At 47.3% G+C, this 12,697-nt stretch overlaps 13 non-coding genes across 13 annotated transcripts; all 13 read right to left on the bottom strand.

Annotated features, from left to right (window-relative positions):
- Positions 1-836: 836 nt before the first annotated feature.
- Positions 837-909, bottom strand: TRNAV-CAC (transfer RNA valine (anticodon CAC)). The gene has a single exon. It is a non-coding gene; the product is annotated as a tRNA-Val (tRNA).
- A 420-nt stretch (positions 910-1,329) lies between these two features.
- Positions 1,330-1,401, bottom strand: TRNAP-UGG (transfer RNA proline (anticodon UGG)). Its single transcript has one exon. It is a non-coding gene; the product is annotated as a tRNA-Pro (tRNA).
- A 1,325-nt stretch (positions 1,402-2,726) lies between these two features.
- On the bottom strand, positions 2,727-2,799 carry TRNAV-CAC (transfer RNA valine (anticodon CAC)). Its single transcript has one exon. It is a non-coding gene; the product is annotated as a tRNA-Val (tRNA).
- Positions 2,800-3,219: 420 nt separating this feature from the next.
- Positions 3,220-3,291, bottom strand: TRNAP-UGG (transfer RNA proline (anticodon UGG)). The gene has a single exon. It is a non-coding gene; the product is annotated as a tRNA-Pro (tRNA).
- A 1,315-nt stretch (positions 3,292-4,606) lies between these two features.
- On the bottom strand, positions 4,607-4,679 carry TRNAV-CAC (transfer RNA valine (anticodon CAC)). Its single transcript has one exon. It is a non-coding gene; the product is annotated as a tRNA-Val (tRNA).
- A 420-nt stretch (positions 4,680-5,099) lies between these two features.
- On the bottom strand, positions 5,100-5,171 carry TRNAP-UGG (transfer RNA proline (anticodon UGG)). The gene has a single exon. It is a non-coding gene; the product is annotated as a tRNA-Pro (tRNA).
- A 1,315-nt stretch (positions 5,172-6,486) lies between these two features.
- On the bottom strand, positions 6,487-6,559 carry TRNAV-CAC (transfer RNA valine (anticodon CAC)). The gene has a single exon. It is a non-coding gene; the product is annotated as a tRNA-Val (tRNA).
- A 420-nt stretch (positions 6,560-6,979) lies between these two features.
- TRNAP-UGG (transfer RNA proline (anticodon UGG)) lies at positions 6,980-7,051 on the bottom strand. The gene has a single exon. It is a non-coding gene; the product is annotated as a tRNA-Pro (tRNA).
- Positions 7,052-8,366: 1,315 nt separating this feature from the next.
- On the bottom strand, positions 8,367-8,439 carry TRNAV-CAC (transfer RNA valine (anticodon CAC)). Its single transcript has one exon. It is a non-coding gene; the product is annotated as a tRNA-Val (tRNA).
- Positions 8,440-8,859: 420 nt separating this feature from the next.
- TRNAP-UGG (transfer RNA proline (anticodon UGG)) lies at positions 8,860-8,931 on the bottom strand. Its single transcript has one exon. It is a non-coding gene; the product is annotated as a tRNA-Pro (tRNA).
- A 1,315-nt stretch (positions 8,932-10,246) lies between these two features.
- TRNAV-CAC (transfer RNA valine (anticodon CAC)) lies at positions 10,247-10,319 on the bottom strand. The gene has a single exon. It is a non-coding gene; the product is annotated as a tRNA-Val (tRNA).
- A 420-nt stretch (positions 10,320-10,739) lies between these two features.
- TRNAP-UGG (transfer RNA proline (anticodon UGG)) lies at positions 10,740-10,811 on the bottom strand. The gene has a single exon. It is a non-coding gene; the product is annotated as a tRNA-Pro (tRNA).
- A 1,811-nt stretch (positions 10,812-12,622) lies between these two features.
- Positions 12,623-12,694, bottom strand: TRNAP-UGG (transfer RNA proline (anticodon UGG)). The gene has a single exon. It is a non-coding gene; the product is annotated as a tRNA-Pro (tRNA).
- Positions 12,695-12,697: the final 3 nt, after the last annotated feature.

The raw sequence follows: 12,697 nt of genomic DNA, 5'->3' as shown, positions 1-12,697 counted from the left end.
GAGAGCATGGGCGTGACACTGGAAAAAGCAGCATCTCCCCTTTGGTAAAGATGACCATTGCACAGCTGCTCACTCAGAGCTCGATCGTGCTCGATCAGGCGAGATATATTTAGGTCACCAGCAAAGTCTGTTCTCTTTTCTTGCGTAGGGTGAGCATTCACAGAGCCCAGCTTCGTTGACAAGAGTGCAAAAGGTGTATACTAAAAGCTTTCTGCTTTACTTGAGCGCCATGGCCGTTATTATATTTTGGCTGCTCCAAGCAATCTCTGTCCAGCCGATGCAAATTTCCAGCTCAAATTTTCCCAGCACTCAAAAAGTCCCTCCTCCCGCCAGCTCTGCTTTCAGGAAGTTCAGCAGAAGCAGTCCAACTTCTGTTCCCACTTCAGAGGAAAAGCTTTCTCGGGCCAGAGAAAGCCAGGGAATCACTGTACCGGCAAGTGCATTTCTTACAACTGGTAATCCCTCAGAACACAGAAATGAAGAAGCTGTATATGAAAATGTATTATTTCTTTGGTACACTAACCTATGTAACTAATATGGACCATTTCAGAGGACGGAGCGGACCCAACTGTGATCCCAGAGACCCAAATACCCAGCAGTAGGGAAAATAAATCCTCTCTGTGCTCTGCAACATTACATACACAAAATGCAAGCGCGTGCATTTTTTTATTGGCCCCATATACAGAATACATGTGAGGATGCTTGCCTTCCCAGTGTATTTCTCAAGCTCTTGAGAGCATATGCTATTTCCATGGGAACGCAAATAAGTTCATACTTTACATTTGTGTGTGACAAAAGGGGAAAAAAACTATTTTGTGTAAAATGCCAGCAGAGAGTGTTTCTGCCCGGTCTCGAACCGGGGACCTTTCGCGTGTGAGGCGAACGTGATAACCACTACACTACAGAAACAGCTGCTTGCTCACCTTTGTAGGGACTGGGAGAACAGGTGCAAAGGGCAGTGCAAGTGGACCTGCTTAAAGACTAATCAAATGCCTTGCGCCTGAAGCTCACACAATCCAGCCTAAAACATACGTCCTATCAAGCATGCGCACATATACAAGTATGCCAGCTGAGGGCCTATGCAGCGTACAGAGGGAAGGACATATTTCCACTTTGAGATCGGACGGCCAAAACTCACAAGCAAATCAAGGAATGTTACTGAGAGCTAACAGAGAACACAAAGTGCTTGTCGCAAGGACATGGCACGCAAAGAGGTTCAGGAAGTGAATTGTTCATCGACTACTGCTTACCGAGAAAACCAGAGAGTCTGTCCAATGAAAATAACATTGAAAAAACAAAAAAAAGGAGCTCAAGTTAACCACCTTGATTGGGCTCGTCCGGGATTTGAACCCGGGACCTCTCGCACCCAAAGCGAGAATCATACCCCTAGACCAACGAGCCACGGTCCTTTGAGCATTTGACGGAATTGTCCTCAGCGTTTGCACCCCCCTTAGGATTCGAGGCCAAGAATGCCTATTCCTGAAGTTTGTTCCTGCCGCTGAAAGCCTTGTCGGTGTATGAGCCAAATGAATGCCCCAGTCGGCACGCTCTGACTGTCTTCACAGGTCTCCTCCTCATCCCGAAGGTTGGTGGCCCATTGACATCAGGGTGAAAGGTGCTTGCGATACACTGTTCCTTCCTTCCTTCCTTCCTTCCTTTATTCCTCTTATGCTGTTTATGTAATAAGAGGGGACGATACACAGAAGAGAGAAAGTGGCCCAACACACTAGACTAGCAGTCTTCTGATCAATCTGCAGCTGGCAAGGTGGGGGAGAGCCTTTATTTTGCACCTGCTGGGATCTGCATTGGCAGAAGCTCTGAGGGCTGGGCCTTTCCTTTTGCCTGTAAAAACAAAAAGCAGCCCTCCTCCCTCCAGCCCTGAGAGCATGGGCGTGACACTGGAAAAAGCAGCATCTCCCCTTTGGTAAAGATGACCATTGCACAGCTGCTCACTCAGAGCTCGATCGTGCTCGATCAGGCTCGATCAGGCGAGATATATTTAGGTCACCAGCAAAGTCTGTTCTCTTTTCTTGCGTAGGGTGAGCATTCACAGAGCCCAGCTTCGTTGACAAGAGTGCAAAAGGTGTATACTAAAAGCTTTCTGCTTTACTTGAGCGCCATGGCCGTTATTATATTTTGGCTGCTCCAAGCAATCTCTGTCCAGCCGATGCAAATTTCCAGCTCAAATTTTCCCAGCACTCAAAAAGTCCCTCCTCCCGCCAGCTCTGCTTTCAGGAAGTTCAGCAGAAGCAGTCCAACTTCTGTTCCCACTTCAGAGGAAAAGCTTTCTCGGGCCAGAGAAAGCCAGGGAATCACTGTACCAGCAAGTGCATTTCTTACAACTGGTAATCCCTCAGAACACAGAAATGAAGAAGCTGTATATGAAAATGTATTATTTCTTTGGTACACTAACCTATGTAACTAATATGGACCATTTCAGAGGACGGAGCGGACCCAACTGTGATCCCAGAGACCCAAATACCCAGCAGTAGGGAAAATAAATCCTCTCTGTGCTCTGCAACATTACATACACAAAATGCAAGCGCGTGCATTTTTTTATTGGCCCCATATACAGAATACATGTGAGGATGCTTGCCTTCCCAGTGTATTTCTCAAGCTCTTGAGAGCATATGCTATTTCCATGAGAACGCAAATAAGTTCATACTTTACATTTGTGTGTGACAAAAGGGGAAAAAAACTATTTTGTGTAAAATGCCAGCAGAGAGTGTTTCTGCCCGGTCTCGAACCGGGGACCTTTCGCGTGTGAGGCGAACGTGATAACCACTACACTACAGAAACAGCTGCTTGCTCACCTTTGTAGGGACTGGGAGAACAGGTGCAAAGGGCAGTGCAAGTGGACCTGCTTAAAGACTAATCAAATGCCTTGCGCCTGAAGCTCACACAATCCAGCCTAAAACATACGTCCTATCAAGCATGCGCACATATACAAGTATGCCAGCTGAGGGCCTATGCAGCGTACAGAGGGAAGGACATATTTCCACTTTGAGATCGGACGGCCAAAACTCACAAGCAAATCAAGGAATGTTACTGAGAGCTAACAGAGAACACAAAGTGCTTGTCGCAAGGACATGGCACGCAAAGAGGTTCAGGAAGTGAATTGTTCATCGACTACTGCTTACCGAGAAAACCAGAGAGTCTGTCCAATGAAAATAACATTGAAAAAACAAAAAAAAGGAGCTCAAGTTAACCACCTTGATTGGGCTCGTCCGGGATTTGAACCCGGGACCTCTCGCACCCAAAGCGAGAATCATACCCCTAGACCAACGAGCCACGGTCCTTTGAGCATTTGACGGAATTGTCCTCAGCGTTTGCACCCCCCTTAGGATTCGAGGCCAAGAATGCCTATTCCTGAAGTTTGTTCCTGCCGCTGAAAGCCTTGTCGGTGTATGAGCCAAATGAATGCCCCAGTCGGCACGCTCTGACTGTCTTCACAGGTCTCCTCCTCATCCCGAAGGTTGGTGGCCCATTGACATCAGGGTGGAAGGTGCTTGCGATACACTGTTCCTTCCTTCCTTCCTTCCTTCCTTTATTCCTCTTATGCTGTTTATGTAATAAGAGGGGACGATACACAGAAGAGAGAAAGTGGCCCAACACACTAGACTAGCAGTCTTCTGATCAATCTGCAGCTGGCAAGGTGGGGGAGAGCCTTTATTTTGCACCTGCTGGGATCTGCATTGGCAGAAGCTCTGAGGGCTGGGCCTTTCCTTTTGCCTGTAAAAACAAAAAGCAGCCCTCCTCCCTCCAGCCCTGAGAGCATGGGCGTGACACTGGAAAAAGCAGCATCTCCCCTTTGGTAAAGATGACCATTGCACAGCTGCTCACTCAGAGCTCGATCGTGCTCGATCAGGCGAGATATATTTAGGTCACCAGCAAAGTCTGTTCTCTTTTCTTGCGTAGGGTGAGCATTCACAGAGCCCAGCTTCGTTGACAAGAGTGCAAAAGGTGTATACTAAAAGCTTTCTGCTTTACTTGAGCGCCATGGCCGTTATTATATTTTGGCTGCTCCAAGCAATCTCTGTCCAGCCGATGCAAATTTCCAGCTCAAATTTTCCCAGCACTCAAAAAGTCCCTCCTCCCGCCAGCTCTGCTTTCAGGAAGTTCAGCAGAAGCAGTCCAACTTCTGTTCCCACTTCAGAGGAAAAGCTTTCTCGGGCCAGAGAAAGCCAGGGAATCACTGTACCGGCAAGTGCATTTCTTACAACTGGTAATCCCTCAGAACACAGAAATGAAGAAGCTGTATATGAAAATGTATTATTTCTTTGGTACACTAACCTATGTAACTAATATGGACCATTTCAGAGGACGGAGCGGACCCAACTGTGATCCCAGAGACCCAAATACCCAGCAGTAGGGAAAATAAATCCTCTCTGTGCTCTGCAACATTACATACACAAAATGCAAGCGCGTGCATTTTTTTATTGGCCCCATATACAGAATACATGTGAGGATGCTTGCCTTCCCAGTGTATTTCTCAAGCTCTTGAGAGCATATGCTATTTCCATGGGAACGCAAATAAGTTCATACTTTACATTTGTGTGTGACAAAAGGGGAAAAAAACTATTTTGTGTAAAATGCCAGCAGAGAGTGTTTCTGCCCGGTCTCGAACCGGGGACCTTTCGCGTGTGAGGCGAACGTGATAACCACTACACTACAGAAACAGCTGCTTGCTCACCTTTGTAGGGACTGGGAGAACAGGTGCAAAGGGCAGTGCAAGTGGACCTGCTTAAAGACTAATCAAATGCCTTGCGCCTGAAGCTCACACAATCCAGCCTAAAACATACGTCCTATCAAGCATGCGCACATATACAAGTATGCCAGCTGAGGGCCTATGCAGCGTACAGAGGGAAGGACATATTTCCACTTTGAGATCGGACGGCCAAAACTCACAAGCAAATCAAGGAATGTTACTGAGAGCTAACAGAGAACACAAAGTGCTTGTCGCAAGGACATGGCACGCAAAGAGGTTCAGGAAGTGAATTGTTCATCGACTACTGCTTACCGAGAAAACCAGAGAGTCTGTCCAATGAAAATAACATTGAAAAAACAAAAAAAAGGAGCTCAAGTTAACCACCTTGATTGGGCTCGTCCGGGATTTGAACCCGGGACCTCTCGCACCCAAAGCGAGAATCATACCCCTAGACCAACGAGCCACGGTCCTTTGAGCATTTGACGGAATTGTCCTCAGCGTTTGCACCCCCCTTAGGATTCGAGGCCAAGAATGCCTATTCCTGAAGTTTGTTCCTGCCGCTGAAAGCCTTGTCGGTGTATGAGCCAAATGAATGCCCCAGTCGGCACGCTCTGACTGTCTTCACAGGTCTCCTCCTCATCCCGAAGGTTGGTGGCCCATTGACATCAGGGTGGAAGGTGCTTGCGATACACTGTTCCTTCCTTCCTTCCTTCCTTCCTTTATTCCTCTTATGCTGTTTATGTAATAAGAGGGGACGATACACAGAAGAGAGAAAGTGGCCCAACACACTAGACTAGCAGTCTTCTGATCAATCTGCAGCTGGCAAGGTGGGGGAGAGCCTTTATTTTGCACCTGCTGGGATCTGCATTGGCAGAAGCTCTGAGGGCTGGGCCTTTCCTTTTGCCTGTAAAAACAAAAAGCAGCCCTCCTCCCTCCAGCCCTGAGAGCATGGGCGTGACACTGGAAAAAGCAGCATCTCCCCTTTGGTAAAGATGACCATTGCACAGCTGCTCACTCAGAGCTCGATCGTGCTCGATCAGGCGAGATATATTTAGGTCACCAGCAAAGTCTGTTCTCTTTTCTTGCGTAGGGTGAGCATTCACAGAGCCCAGCTTCGTTGACAAGAGTGCAAAAGGTGTATACTAAAAGCTTTCTGCTTTACTTGAGCGCCATGGCCGTTATTATATTTTGGCTGCTCCAAGCAATCTCTGTCCAGCCGATGCAAATTTCCAGCTCAAATTTTCCCAGCACTCAAAAAGTCCCTCCTCCCGCCAGCTCTGCTTTCAGGAAGTTCAGCAGAAGCAGTCCAACTTCTGTTCCCACTTCAGAGGAAAAGCTTTCTCGGGCCAGAGAAAGCCAGGGAATCACTGTACCGGCAAGTGCATTTCTTACAACTGGTAATCCCTCAGAACACAGAAATGAAGAAGCTGTATATGAAAATGTATTATTTCTTTGGTACACTAACCTATGTAACTAATATGGACCATTTCAGAGGACGGAGCGGACCCAACTGTGATCCCAGAGACCCAAATACCCAGCAGTAGGGAAAATAAATCCTCTCTGTGCTCTGCAACATTACATACACAAAATGCAAGCGCGTGCATTTTTTTATTGGCCCCATATACAGAATACATGTGAGGATGCTTGCCTTCCCAGTGTATTTCTCAAGCTCTTGAGAGCATATGCTATTTCCATGGGAACGCAAATAAGTTCATACTTTACATTTGTGTGTGACAAAAGGGGAAAAAAACTATTTTGTGTAAAATGCCAGCAGAGAGTGTTTCTGCCCGGTCTCGAACCGGGGACCTTTCGCGTGTGAGGCGAACGTGATAACCACTACACTACAGAAACAGCTGCTTGCTCACCTTTGTAGGGACTGGGAGAACAGGTGCAAAGGGCAGTGCAAGTGGACCTGCTTAAAGACTAATCAAATGCCTTGCGCCTGAAGCTCACACAATCCAGCCTAAAACATACGTCCTATCAAGCATGCGCACATATACAAGTATGCCAGCTGAGGGCCTATGCAGCGTACAGAGGGAAGGACATATTTCCACTTTGAGATCGGACGGCCAAAACTCACAAGCAAATCAAGGAATGTTACTGAGAGCTAACAGAGAACACAAAGTGCTTGTCGCAAGGACATGGCACGCAAAGAGGTTCAGGAAGTGAATTGTTCATCGACTACTGCTTACCGAGAAAACCAGAGAGTCTGTCCAATGAAAATAACATTGAAAAAACAAAAAAAAGGAGCTCAAGTTAACCACCTTGATTGGGCTCGTCCGGGATTTGAACCCGGGACCTCTCGCACCCAAAGCGAGAATCATACCCCTAGACCAACGAGCCACGGTCCTTTGAGCATTTGACGGAATTGTCCTCAGCGTTTGCACCCCCCTTAGGATTCGAGGCCAAGAATGCCTATTCCTGAAGTTTGTTCCTGCCGCTGAAAGCCTTGTCGGTGTATGAGCCAAATGAATGCCCCAGTCGGCACGCTCTGACTGTCTTCACAGGTCTCCTCCTCATCCCGAAGGTTGGTGGCCCATTGACATCAGGGTGGAAGGTGCTTGCGATACACTGTTCCTTCCTTCCTTCCTTCCTTCCTTTATTCCTCTTATGCTGTTTATGTAATAAGAGGGGACGATACACAGAAGAGAGAAAGTGGCCCAACACACTAGACTAGCAGTCTTCTGATCAATCTGCAGCTGGCAAGGTGGGGGAGAGCCTTTATTTTGCACCTGCTGGGATCTGCATTGGCAGAAGCTCTGAGGGCTGGGCCTTTCCTTTTGCCTGTAAAAACAAAAAGCAGCCCTCCTCCCTCCAGCCCTGAGAGCATGGGCGTGACACTGGAAAAAGCAGCATCTCCCCTTTGGTAAAGATGACCATTGCACAGCTGCTCACTCAGAGCTCGATCGTGCTCGATCAGGCGAGATATATTTAGGTCACCAGCAAAGTCTGTTCTCTTTTCTTGCGTAGGGTGAGCATTCACAGAGCCCAGCTTCGTTGACAAGAGTGCAAAAGGTGTATACTAAAAGCTTTCTGCTTTACTTGAGCGCCATGGCCGTTATTATATTTTGGCTGCTCCAAGCAATCTCTGTCCAGCCGATGCAAATTTCCAGCTCAAATTTTCCCAGCACTCAAAAAGTCCCTCCTCCCGCCAGCTCTGCTTTCAGGAAGTTCAGCAGAAGCAGTCCAACTTCTGTTCCCACTTCAGAGGAAAAGCTTTCTCGGGCCAGAGAAAGCCAGGGAATCACTGTACCGGCAAGTGCATTTCTTACAACTGGTAATCCCTCAGAACACAGAAATGAAGAAGCTGTATATGAAAATGTATTATTTCTTTGGTACACTAACCTATGTAACTAATATGGACCATTTCAGAGGACGGAGCGGACCCAACTGTGATCCCAGAGACCCAAATACCCAGCAGTAGGGAAAATAAATCCTCTCTGTGCTCTGCAACATTACATACACAAAATGCAAGCGCGTGCATTTTTTTATTGGCCCCATATACAGAATACATGTGAGGATGCTTGCCTTCCCAGTGTATTTCTCAAGCTCTTGAGAGCATATGCTATTTCCATGAGAACGCAAATAAGTTCATACTTTACATTTGTGTGTGACAAAAGGGGAAAAAAACTATTTTGTGTAAAATGCCAGCAGAGAGTGTTTCTGCCCGGTCTCGAACCGGGGACCTTTCGAGTGTGAGGCGAACGTGATAACCACTACACTACAGAAACAGCTGCTTGCTCACCTTTGTAGGGACTGGGAGAACAGGTGCAAAGGGCAGTGCAAGTGGACCTGCTTAAAGACTAATCAAATGCCTTGCGCCTGAAGCTCACACAATCCAGCCTAAAACATACGTCCTATCAAGCATGCGCACATATACAAGTATGCCAGCTGAGGGCCTATGCAGCGTACAGAGGGAAGGACATATTTCCACTTTGAGATCGGACGGCCAAAACTCACAAGCAAATCAAGGAATGTTACTGAGAGCTAACAGAGAACACAAAGTGCTTGTCGCAAGGACATGGCACGCAAAGAGGTTCAGGAAGTGAATTGTTCATCGACTACTGCTTACCGAGAAAACCAGAGAGTCTGTCCAATGAAAATAACATTGAAAAAACAAAAAAAAGGAGCTCAAGTTAACCACCTTGATTGGGCTCATCCGGGATTTGAACCCGGGACCTCTCGCACCCAAAGCGAGAATCATACCCCTAGACCAACGAGCCACGGTCCTTTGAGCATTTGACGGAATTGTCCTCAGCGTTTGCACCCCCCTTAGGATTCGAGGCCAAGAATGCCTATTCCTGAAGTTTGTTCCTGCCGCTGAAAGCCTTGTCGGTGTATGAGCCAAATGAATGCCCCAGTCGGCACGCTCTGACTGTCTTCACAGGTCTCCTCCTCATCCCGAAGGTTGGTGGCCCATTGACATCAGGGTGGAAGGTGCTTGCGATACACTGTTCCTTCCTTCCTTCCTTCCTTCCTTTATTCCTCTTATGCTGTTTATGTAATAAGAGGGGACGATACACAGAAGAGAGAAAGTGGCCCAACACACTAGACTAGCAGTCTTCTGATCAATCTGCAGCTGGCAAGGTGGGGGAGAGCCTTTATTTTGCACCTGCTGGGATCTGCATTGGCAGAAGCTCTGAGGGCTGGGCCTTTCCTTTTGCCTGTAAAAACAAAAAGCAGCCCTCCTCCCTCCAGCCCTGAGAGCATGGGCGTGACACTGGAAAAAGCAGCATCTCCCCTTTGGTAAAGATGACCATTGCACAGCTGCTCACTCAGAGCTCGATCGTGCTCGATCAGGCGAGATATATTTAGGTCACCAGCAAAGTCTGTTCTCTTTTCTTGCGTAGGGTGAGCATTCACAGAGCCCAGCTTCGTTGACAAGAGTGCAAAAGGTGTATACTAAAAGCTTTCTGCTTTACTTGAGCGCCATGGCCGTTATTATATTTTGGCTGCTCCAAGCAATCTCTGTCCAGCCGATGCAAATTTCCAGCTCAAATTTTCCCAGCACTCAAAAAGTCCCTCCTCCCGCCAGCTCTGCTTTCAGGAAGTTCAGCAGAAGCAGTCCAACTTCTGTTCCCACTTCAGAGGAAAAGCTTTCTCGGGCCAGAGAAAGCCAGGGAATCACTGTACCGGCAAGTGCATTTCTTACAACTGGTAATCCCTCAGAACACAGAAATGAAGAAGCTGTATATGAAAATGTATTATTTCTTTGGTACACTAACCTATGTAACTAATATGGACCATTTCAGAGGACGGAGCGGACCCAACTGTGATCCCAGAGACCCAAATACCCAGCAGTAGGGAAAATAAATCCTCTCTGTGCTCTGCAACATTACATACACAAAATGCAAGCGCGTGCATTTTTTTATTGGCCCCATATACAGAATACATGTGAGGATGCTTGCCTTCCCAGTGTATTTCTCAAGCTCTTGAGAGCATATGCTATTTCCATGGGAACGCAAATAAGTTCATACTTTACATTTGTGTGTGACAAAAGGGGAAAAAAACTATTTTGTGTAAAATGCCAGCAGAGAGTGTTTCTGCCCGGTCTCGAACCGGGGACCTTTCGCGTGTGAGGCGAACGTGATAACCACTACACTACAGAAACAGCTGCTTGCTCACCTTTGTAGGGACTGGGAGAACAGGTGCAAAGGGCAGTGCAAGTGGACCTGCTTAAAGACTAATCAAATGCCTTGCGCCTGAAGCTCACACAATCCAGCCTAAAACATACGTCCTATCAAGCATGCGCACATATACAAGTATGCCAGCTGAGGGCCTATGCAGCGTACAGAGGGAAGGACATATTTCCACTTTGAGATCGGACGGCCAAAACTCACAAGCAAATCAAGGAATGTTACTGAGAGCTAACAGAGAACACAAAGTGCTTGTCGCAAGGACATGGCACGCAAAGAGGTTCAGGAAGTGAATTGTTCATCGACTACTGCTTACCGAGAAAACCAGAGAGTCTGTCCAATGAAAATAACATTGAAAAAACAAAAAAAAGGAGCTCAAGTTAACCACCTTGATTGGGCTCGTCCGGGATTTGAACCCGGGACCTCTCGCACCCAAAGCGAGAATCATACCCCTAGACCAACGAGCCACGGTCCTTTGAGCATTTGACGGAATTGTCCTCAGCGTTTGCACCCCCCTTAGGATTCGAGGCCAAGAATGCCTATTCCTGAAGTTTGTTCCTGCCGCTGAAAGCCTTGTCGGTGTATGAGCCAAATGAATGCCCCAGTCGGCACGCTCTGACTGTCTTCACAGGTCTCCTCCTCATCCCGAAGGTTGGTGGCCCATTGACATCAGGGTGAAAGGTGCTTGCGATACACTGTTCCTTCCTTCCTTCCTTCCTTCCTTTATTCCTCTTATGCTGTTTATGTAATAAGAGGGGACGATACACAGAAGAGAGAAAGTGGCCCAACACACTAGACTAGCAGTCTTCTGATCAATCTGCAGCTGGCAAGGTGGGGGAGAGCCTTTATTTTGCACCTGCTGGGATCTGCATTGGCAGAAGCTCTGAGGGCTGGGCCTTTCCTTTTGCCTGTAAAAACAAAAAGCAGCCCTCCTCCCTCCAGCCCTGAGAGCATGGGCGTGACACTGGAAAAAGCAGCATCTCCCCTTTGGTAAAGATGACCATTGCACAGCTGCTCACTCAGAGCTCGATCGTGCTCGATCAGGCTCGATCAGGCGAGATATATTTAGGTCACCAGCAAAGTCTGTTCTCTTTTCTTGCGTAGGGTGAGCATTCACAGAGCCCAGCTTCGTTGACAAGAGTGCAAAAGGTGTATACTAAAAGCTTTCTGCTTTACTTGAGCGCCATGGCCGTTATTATATTTTGGCTGCTCCAAGCAATCTCTGTCCAGCCGATGCAAATTTCCAGCTCAAATTTTCCCAGCACTCAAAAAGTCCCTCCTCCCGCCAGCTCTGCTTTCAGGAAGTTCAGCAGAAGCAGTCCAACTTCTGTTCCCACTTCAGAGGAAAAGCTTTCTCGGGCCAGAGAAAGCCAGGGAATCACTGTACCGGCAAGTGCATTTCTTACAACTGGTAATCCCTCAGAACACAGAAATGAAGAAGCTGTATATGAAAATGTATTATTTCTTTGGTACACTAACCTATGTAACTAATATGGACCATTTCAGAGGACGGAGCGGACCCAACTGTGATCCCAGAGACCCAAATACCCAGCAGTAGGGAAAATAAATCCTCTCTGTGCTCTGCAACATTACATACACAAAATGCAAGCGCGTGCATTTTTTTATTGGCCCCATATACAGAATACATGTGAGGATGCTTGCCTTCCCAGTGTATTTCTCAAGCTCTTGAGAGCATATGCTATTTCCATGGGAACGCAAATAAGTTCATACTTTACATTTGTGTGTGACAAAAGGGGAAAAAAACTATTTTGTGTAAAATGCCAGCAGAGAGTGTTTCTGCCCGGTCTCGAACCGGGGACCTTTCGCGTGTGCGTGATAACCACTACACTACAGAAACAGCTGCTTGCTCACCTTTGTAGGGACTGGGAGAACAGGTGCAAAGGGCAGTGCAAGTGGACCTGCTTAAAGACTAATCAAATGCCTTGCGCCTGAAGCTCACACAATCCAGCCTAAAACATACGTCCTATCAAGCATGCGCACATATACAAGTATGCCAGCTGAGGGCCTATGCAGCGTACAGAGGGAAGGACATATTTCCACTTTGAGATCGGACGGCCAAAACTCACAAGCAAATCAAGGAATGTTACTGAGAGCTAACAGAGAACACAAAGTGCTTGTCGCAAGGACATGGCACGCAAAGAGGTTCAGGAAGTGAATTGTTCATCGACTACTGCTTACCGAGAAAACCAGAGAGTCTGTCCAATGAAAATAACATTGAAAAAACAAAAAAAAGGAGCTCAAGTTAACCACCTTGATTGGGCTCGTCCGGGATTTGAACCCGGGACCTCTCGCACCCAAAGCGAGAATCATACCCCTAGACCAACGAGCCACG

This window comes from Ambystoma mexicanum, chromosome 2q (assembly GCF_040938575.1).
Source record: "Ambystoma mexicanum isolate Mex_15411 chromosome 2q, UKY_AmexF1_1, whole genome shotgun sequence".
Lineage (NCBI taxonomy): Eukaryota > Metazoa > Chordata > Amphibia > Caudata > Ambystomatidae > Ambystoma > Ambystoma mexicanum.
This window is presented reverse-complemented; position numbering and strand designations above follow the sequence as displayed.